The sequence below is a fragment of the Pezoporus flaviventris genome, unplaced genomic scaffold (assembly GCF_033815535.1).
Source record: "Pezoporus flaviventris isolate CSIRO_AGI_PZ_B2104156 unplaced genomic scaffold, CSIRO_AGI_Pfla_v1 ptg000035l, whole genome shotgun sequence".
Classification (NCBI taxonomy): Eukaryota; Metazoa; Chordata; class Aves; order Psittaciformes; family Psittacidae; genus Pezoporus; species Pezoporus flaviventris.
In genome coordinates, this window is record NW_026892583.1 from 2,432,356 (window position 1) to 2,441,436 (window position 9,081).

The 9,081-nt window shown below is 49.6% G+C and overlaps 1 long non-coding RNA gene across 1 annotated transcript in view; it reads left to right on the plus strand.

The window, feature by feature from the left end:
• LOC133273736 (uncharacterized) overlaps nucleotides 1–9,081 on the plus strand; it is a 589,959-nt gene that overhangs the window by 378,663 nt on the left and 202,215 nt on the right. The gene's annotated exons all lie outside the window — the stretch shown is intronic.

The window sequence follows — 9,081 nt, forward strand, 5'->3', positions numbered from 1 at the left end:
AGAGGGTGCTCAGGCATTGGAACAGGCTGCCCAGGGCAGGGCTGGAGTCACCGTCCCTGCAAGTGTTCACACACCGTGGAGATGAGGCCTCAGTGCCATGGGTTAGTGGTGGCCTTGGCAGTGCTGGGGAACAGTTGGACTGGATGAGCTTAAAGGTCTTTTCCAACCCGATGGATTCTATGATGCTGTTTGCAGCAGTGGAAGCTTGTGGGCACGTGGGCCCACCAAAGTGCCTGGCCTGCATGGAGGGAAGGGACACTTGAGTTTCCAGACACCTTGCAGACAGGAGTGCTCCCCAGGGCTTGTGCTGAGCCACCTGAGAGGCCCGTTTACAACTGCTCTGAGCCTTTTTGCTGTTGCCACTGGGGAGTAAATGGTGCCTTGCCTTGTTGGCAAGTAAGAGCTGCCACAGGCTTGTTCAAGAATGATTCCTCTAATTTGTCACTCCTTTGCTTCATTTGCGAATCCTATCCTCAGTGACAGCTCTCACCGGCTGCTCTCATTCCTCATGGCAGAGCGGAACGTGCACCAGTGCTGGTTTTTCCTCCAGGCAGTCAGCTGGCAAAGGGAAAGTGCTTGTTTCTTTTGCAAATGACTTTGTGTGCATCAGTGAGTGGCATGGGTAGGAAGCGTGATTCCCTGCCATGGGATGTTATGGATACCTACAGTGGGAAAGGTCAGGGATGGGGGAAAAAGCCAGCCCAGCTCCCCCAACACAAACAATTCCCAGCTTTTGTCCTAGACAAATGCAGGTGCTTTGCCTATCTCCCATCTGTAGCTGTTACTCCCATGGATAGGCTGTGGATGGAAACGTGACTGCAGGCACGAGCAAGACGGGGAGGAATACCAATGCAAAGTGCCTCTGGCTTCCCTGCCTGGCCTTTCCTAGGAGCAGATTCAATTCTGTGCCCTGTTTACAATCCCCAGGGCCCGGCTGGGCAGCAGCAGGCATGGGGAAGGCTCTTTGGATCCGAGATCACCATGGTTTTGGTTAAATCAATGCCTTTCCTGCTGTGCTGAGTGAGTGAGAGGAGGTTGTTTTGAACGTGTTGCTTACAGCATCTTGAACTGCTTTGGCTGCACAGAGAGAAGGGTTTAATTTGTCTCAGATGAGCTCTTTATGTTCTCCCCCCCCCTCCCTGTATCTTTGCTATGGCATTGGACTGTGAATGATGCACACTTCTCCAGACCCTCGGGTTTCTGTTGCCAATCTCCCCTCCCCTCTCTTTGCTCAGGCTCTTGCCTCTTTCACCCTGCTGTGAAGCAGGAATCCGTGAAGCACATCCAGACATGTCCTTCTGCAGGGCTCGCCTGTGGCCGCAGGGGTCCCTCTGGCCACGAGGCCGAACTCAGCAGGGATAATCCTCACAAGAGACCAAAGCTCTTCCCATACCAGCAAAAGCACGTGGGAGCCACAGGGGGTTGAGAGGGGACGTGATGGGCAAGGTCCTGATGTGTTGCCTGCCTTGAGTCTCGTCTGACCGCGGCGATGTCCCCCCTGTGCTGTTGTGCTTTTGCTGATACAGCTCCTCAGACGTGATTCAGGCTCAGTCCCATCTCTTTCTCACAGCACAAACTCAACCAGGTCACCCTCGGGGTCCTTTGGGGTCCCTTTTCTTTCTTATCTCATGAGGATTGCTGTTTGTTTGACCAGTGGGTAAGACAACCTAGACAGCCGGCTTGCAAATAAGCATCAACAGCCTCTGCTTTTGCAGATTGCCCTCTGAGCCCTGTCGAAAGAGGTCTTAAAAGCAGAGAAAATGGTACGTTGCTCCCCCAGCCATGGTATTCAATGCAGTAATGCCTATGCAATTCCTGTCTCCCTTGGAGACACGTATGATGTGTGTGCATGTAAGCTAGTGTATGTATACAGTACATATGCATATGGTCTATATATTGTATATACGCACATCCCAGTACATATACACACAGTACAAAAAAAAGATTAAAATCACATGCTTATATATCTATAAATAAAATCCTATATATTTATATATTTCTATGTTTTCAATAGATATAAAGATATAATATAGAGATAGTCTCAACCACCCTTGTGTAAGGCTGGCCCTGTGTTCTGGCACAAGGCACGTAACACTGAAGACTTTGGACTTTGGGATAGTTTTAGCCATACACTGAGGCCTGCTTTTAGGTGTATAGCACTCTATGGAGAGGGGCTTTGCTGTGGTTAGGGCAAGGGGTGTCCTTGCTGGCATGTTAACCAAGTGCTAAATAAGGTTTGTGTCATAGGGGAATGTCTTGGTGGGGGGAAATTGCTTGAGTGTCCCTGTCTTCTCCCAAGTGAGCCTGTGTGTTCGCACTTGCACAGATGCATATCCCGCCTTCATATGCACTTTGCTCTCTCTGCACGGATGCAGCTGGCAACTGGTGCCATGAGAATGGGGCTTTCTGCTGTTGTTCCCAGTGCTCCTTGGTGCTGGCAGGCCCAGCGAGAGCATGGCTTTGCTCATGGGCATCAGTCAGTGACACAGCCACGCGCTGGGATAAAGGCAGCAGGAAAGCCAAGGCATTCCTAAGTAGAGGGAGGGTTGCTGCTGCGCGGTCGGAGGTTGACAGGGATGGTGTTTGGAGCTGGAGTAGCATGGATGAGAAAGGACCGCGAGCTCAGAGCAGTAAGGATGGGAGTGTGTAAGCCCAATGGTGCAGCTCTGTTGGGCCAGGCTGGCTGCTGCTGTGCTGCAGGAGCCACTCCGCTCCCTCAGGCTTCATGGATGCTCCTCATTGGTGAGCATCCTACCTGGGTGGGGGACCTGGTGGCTTTTCTGGAGGAAAGGGAATGATGTTATTGAGCAGAAGATGTGGTCAGTGGCACATGTGGCCTTTGGGCCCCAGCACACTGTGTGCTGACCTTACCAGGCTGAAGCACCAGAGGGTGCACCCGTCTTGCCCAAGCTGGTTTTGCATGACAGGCGTTTCTCTGCCGAGACTGGGGATGGATCCAGGCATTGGATCAGCCTCCCCTGTGTGGCCATGTCTGCGGGATGGACAGCAGCCTCATCCCTCCATCCCTCCCTTCACACAGCCACTGTTAGGACACTGACCCTGCTGCAGGGTGCAGTCCCTGGCTGGTGCTTGAGGCAACCCAAGAGGTTCCTCTGGCCGGGCTGGCATCACCATGCTGCTTCCCCCTAAGCATTGAAGGGGAGGCATGGAGGTTTGGCTTTGCAGGTCCACCCCACCATGCGCTCCTCTCCATTGGTTCTAACTGCTGGGAAGAGGATGGGTTGTAATTCCGCCTTGCCGAACGGAACGACTCATTACACTGGTATCGCATTGAGCTCTGCAAGCTCCCCCCAAGCCCTACCACACACCTCAGTGCCCTCTCCCTGGCCTCTCTCCTCCACACAACTGGTAATCCACCTCACCACAACCCGCCTGCCGGCAGCTCCCCATCCCGGCCATGCAGCGCCGATGGGGAGCCCTCCCCGGCTCCTCATGAACCTCAGCGATGGTTTTCCTCGCTCCCAGCCCTCTCCTTCGGATGCCACTGACACTCACGGAGGCTCAGCCCGGCGAGGGGCTCCCCCTGCACTGCACCTCATGTCGAATAAGCTCGCTGGGCCTCGTGAGGGAACCATGTCTCATATGCTGTAATGTCCCGAATGCTATGGGAGGGCCACGGAGTATTTCTGCCAGTCAATGGCATCCTCATAAACTCACCCGACTGTTGGCAAAAAAGGCATTTTCTACTTGCAGAAAACAGGAGGTTTCGCCTCGAACCTCTCCATATCCACAAGCACAGCCCTGCTGAACTGTTTCAAACGATCTCTCACCCACCCACCGCACACACACAAACACATGAAATGAGAGGAAAATATCTAGACGTCTATTATTACATATGTATTAATATGTTAATATCACTCTTTTGGAGAACATTAAAAATGTTATTACTTTACAGACTATGCTTTATAGTACCTGTGTGAAAGGACCTAGGACACTGGATACGAATAGAGCTATGTTGATATATCATAGTATGTACACGAGAACCTTCCTTTTGTCATATTATCCTTGTAATGTAAAATGTTTGTTAATAAAAAAACATTTAAATTTATCACATTGGGTTGCTCATTCTTTACATTGTGTGTGGGGGTTAATGTTGTTTTCCCAGAGCAAGGGTTATGGATGAGGATGAGGATAAGGGTTACGGTTAAGGATATGGATGCCCTTGCAGTTCCCTTTCTAGCTGGGTGCAGTGGTGGTATTGTTTGTTGTAGTGGGCTGTGCTTGTAACACACATTGACAGTTGAAGGATGGAGACTCTTCTGCTGAGCTCTACGTGCTCCAAAGCCTGGGGAAGTTGGACTTTTTCTAGCCTTAAAATAAAGGGCAAGTTTAACTTGGTATTCTTGTTCTTTGACATTCGGGTTATGGTTGAGGCTGAGTCCACGAGGGGTGAACTAAAGGTGGGATATTTAACACAGTTCAATGAAATAAGAGCCATTTTGGACATGGAGGTTCTTGTACCTCCTAAATCTGCATGGGTGTGAGAGGCAGCATCTTCAGTTGGAGTATCCATGGGTTAGCGCTGGGCTGTGAGTTGTGTTTCCTGACCAAACACTGTCAAAGCTGAGAACGTTGGCTCCTTTTGGGTTCACTTTGGGTTTGCAGGGCAGTGCAGGCAGGGAGGACATTGCAGAGGTTTAGGCCAACCCCTCTATAGGGTGTCAGCCACAGCTAGAGAGGAACATAGGCAGGAAAAACACCTTCCAGCTCATTCAGTTGCTCACTCAGCTGTAAATGTGTCTGTGGGGGAAATCAAGACGTACAGGAGCAAAGCAGTGCAGCCGACTGCACGGATCCTATATATGCACTGTAAGTATTGATGCTGATGGTACTGATGAGCTTCAGTACATACAGGTGAAAGCTCTCATAAACAGGACTGGCTCTTTAGTTTAACTGGTTCAGGAGGGATCCCAGTTTTCCAATTGATCTTGGGCATGGATGCCTGGGAATAGATGGGTGCCAGCGGGTAAGTCAGTGTTACATGAAGTGGGCAAGCAGCTTAGCCCTGTAGCAAATGTTTAATGCCAAAAAAGGGTTTTGCTCCCCCTTTGAGGTTCTGCTGCCATATGGATGCTCACAGTGTTGGACTTGAGCATCCATAGATTAGGTGCCCAGCTGTATCCCACTGTTGCAAGGTGAAATGCTTTGCACCTTGCTGGTGCTCCCAAACGAAAGGAAATTTGGGTGGAAATTCTGGCTTTCATGGAGATTTGGATTTAGAGGTTTCTGGTCCAAGGGAAAGCATGTGTATGGATGCATCAGACCCCATGGGTGATGGACTGTGCAGAAGCTTTGATTTCAGACTGAATGCCCCCCAGTTTTAACTAAGGGACTTGAAGCGAGAGGTTATTTCCAGACTCAGAAGTGGAAATAACCTGAAATCAGTGATCCAATAGAAAAACTTGCTTTTAGTGACTTCCTCGAAGTCATTGAGCAGGCCAAGTATTACAAACAACTTGCCATTACCTGGCAGCTTTCACTGTAGTGGTTTAAAATCACTTCTTTCTGAGCAGTAAGCAAAGTCCTGGTGCTTGTCAGGGCTCCAGCTTAGGCTCCAGGCTGGTGGAAACCTCATCTCTGGGGTTTTGCTTTGCTAGTCAATTGGCAGCACACAAAGCAGGGCAATGCTTCACTTTCAGCAGCTCAACCATGTGTAAGTCAGGGCAGTGTGTGAAGTGCATTGATAAAGTGGTTTTGTGCTGTGGACACTTGACCAACTGGGTTGGCAGTGATCAGCTTCCTGATGATAACTTCAAACCAAGGTCTTAAAGCAAGATGCCTTCAAGCAAAGTGCATGAGCCGGTGTCAGGAAGGGAAGCTTGCACAAGTAAATCTGATGTAGGGCTAAAGGTGCCCTTGGTGTTTAGGGCCACTGATTGTCACGTTAACAGGAGTGAAAAGGAAATTGAAACACTCCTTTGTGATGGTTGTCATAGCACTAAAGCCTGGTGTGCTCCTCCTCAGCCCCGCTGGTGTCCTGGACATGGTCCATGGAGATGGCTGTTGATCAGCAGCTGGCATTTACAACTTGATTTAGCAAAATAACCCCAACGTGTTGTTTCTTCCTGGAAACGGGAGTTGTGATGCGATGCTTGCAGGCACTACAGAGAGGTTTGCGGTGCTTCCTGGGTCTGTCTTCCCTATCTACATCTCCTGAGGAAGGAGGGGAGCATGGGCAGCCAAGCACATCAGTGACACGAGTGGGTTTAAGTGGATACCCCCAAGGTGTTTGAATCAGAGGGATGGGGCTGGCTCTGTGGTGACACAGAGCAGTGGGCACAGGGGACCAGAGGCTGCTTCTTGCAGAGCTGTTCCAACGGATGGAGCCACAGCTCATTTACAAGGGGCTCTAAAAATATCTGCAGGATAATCAAAGCCTCCTGCAGAACAGCATATGTGCCAGCTAGGCTTCTGAGCTCTCTGAAGTGCCCCGTTTGATGTTGTTTTGATCCAAGGGGGAAAACAAGTGTGCTGTCTGTGCTGCTGCAGCTGCCCCACTTATGGGGACACTGATGGTCCCTCCAGAGGCACAGAGGGGTGGGAAAGCAGCATGGAGGTGCTGGGGATGGGATGGAGATAGGGAGCCTTGTATGGCACTGGGATGGGATTTGCAGAGCTGCCTCACATTGTGATGCTCGGGAGAGCTGTCCTGGAGAACTGGGTAGGCTTCAGGTCTGAGCTGTCTTCTCAGGGGCATCTTGGAGCCCCTTCCTCACTGGGTTTATTCTCAGTACATCTGAAGGGGGCCTACAGGGATGCTGGAGAGGGACTCATCATCAGGCACTGTAATGATAGGACAAGGGGTGATGGGTTCAGAATTGAACAGGGGAAGTTCAGGTTGGATATAAGGAAGAAGTTCTTTACTGTGAGGGTGCTGAGGCGCTGGCACAGGGTGCCCAGAGAAGCTGTGGCTGCCCCATCCCTGGCAGTGTTCAAGGCCAGGTTGGACACAGGGGCTTAGAGCAAGCTGCTCTAGTGGAAGGTGTCCCTGCCGTGGCAGGGGATTGGAGCTGGATGAGCTTTAAGGTCCCTTCCAGCCCAACCCAACCTGTGATTCTATGATCCCACATTCAGCAGGCACTAAGTTCAGGGAAGCAGAGGAACAGGCTGCAAACCTCTATGGCCATCACTGTCAATGGCTGCACAGTGGTGGATTAAGTGCCACTCTCCTGGCACACAGAGGATTAGGGGCCAGTCCCATTTTAACGTTTAAATACCGTGGGAGGAGGAAAAGCTTCTGATAACTCCAAAGTGACAACGAGCAGCAGCGTTAAGAGAAGAATGGTTCTGCAGCAGCTATTGCTGCTTCTCAGTGCGGTGGGCTGGAAATTACTGAGTAACCCCGTGCTAATCCCGTGGGAAGGATTGTCCCTGGCAAATGCACTCCCTGTGCAGCAAAAACACAGCTCCTTTGCCCCCACTTCTATGGGTAATGCTTCAGTAGCATCAGCCTCACTGTGCAGCAGACAGGCTGGTGACATCCATTTGAGAGGGCTCTGGCAGGTTTGCTTTGTTATTCCTCCTTGCGCTTTAATGCAGACTGTGATGGGTAAGAGGGTGCCCCCAAACTGTCAGTGAGGTAAATGCTTCCCACTCCTGCCCCCAAAATCTGCTTTCTCTTTTATGTACTGTTTTTGATCTCTATGTCTTGTTAGGAATCAGCTCGTTGCAGTGATGGTATTAGGTCAGCTAAGTAGGTGTTCCTCCTTACTGCAGCAGTTACTTGGAAGTATTGAGTGGCAAAAAGACTGAATCCAAATTCACTTCTTAGTTTTGTTTCAGAGATGGAGCCAGTATCTGGGAGGAACCTGATTCCCAGATTCTATTCCCTAACCTCCTTACAGTGGCAGGAAAGCCTTTCCAACACTGTTTAATTGCCACCTTGCTGGAAAAGCCAATAGATTCCCTGTGCTTGGCCATGGTAGGACTCCATAACTGACTGCTCCCCTTCCCTTCATACACCCATCCTTGGTGACACCATTCTGAGGACTTTCTGTTGGCTCATCCCTGTCCTTTGTACCCCTGACGTGAGCTGCAAGCAAGGGGGGAAACAACACATACACACTGTTGGAACGGTTTGGAATCATTTACTTGCAGTGATTTACATGTTGTGCTCTAACACTGAACGCAAAGGCTGAGCCTCATGCTCTGGTTTGTGCTTTGGACTGTGTGAACAATATAGAGTATTGACAAACGATATGTGGCTCTGTACAATAAACACTGGGACACCAAAGGACCAAGTAAGCAGAAAAGCCTTCTCATGCTGGAAGGCTACAAAACACTATTTCACTTTGCTACTGTTCTTGTGCAGTTTGATTATTACCGATAGAACAAACAATATAAGGTGTCAAGTACTGGTACTTACGCATCATGCTTCTCTTTCAACAAAAGAATCAAATACACTTGAGACTTAGTGAAAACCAGAAACACATAAAAAATGCTGTGAAAGCTCTGCCCTTCAATTCAATCCAACTTCAAACTGACCTTCAAAAGAGTGCAGGGAGCATGGTCCAAGCCACATTAGCTCCCAACTCTTCCTAAACATCACCATGCCCAATGCATCTTAGACATGAGGAAAATCTGGGAAAACCTCGGGCTGTATTTCTAGAACCCAAATTGCAACCTCCTGCATTCTGGAAGAAAACCAATCTGGGTGTCTTTGGGCACCACTGCCAGATAATACCGACAGCAGATGCTAGCAAAATGCAAAGTACTTTTGCTCAAGGTGTTGAAAGCACAGTGGTGCCTGGGAGAACAGTTAAGCCTGAATCTTTTTCCAGCCCAGTTGAAGGGAATTTTCCATTGATTTTGATGTATTCCCTCTTTGCAAAGCAAACATGGTTCCTATCACTATGTGAGGATATTTGGGATGCGAAGTGAGGGGAAAACTGCATTGAAATAGTGTTATCCTTACAGGAGACCAGCTGCAACTGCTCCCCCTTACAACTGGGGAAGGGGTGAGGGTAGTAGTGAGTCTAAATCATCCCAGAGATGTCTAAAGCATCCCAGAGATGTTTTAATAACTATCAATGATTGTGCTTTTAGATCTCTTCTACTGCA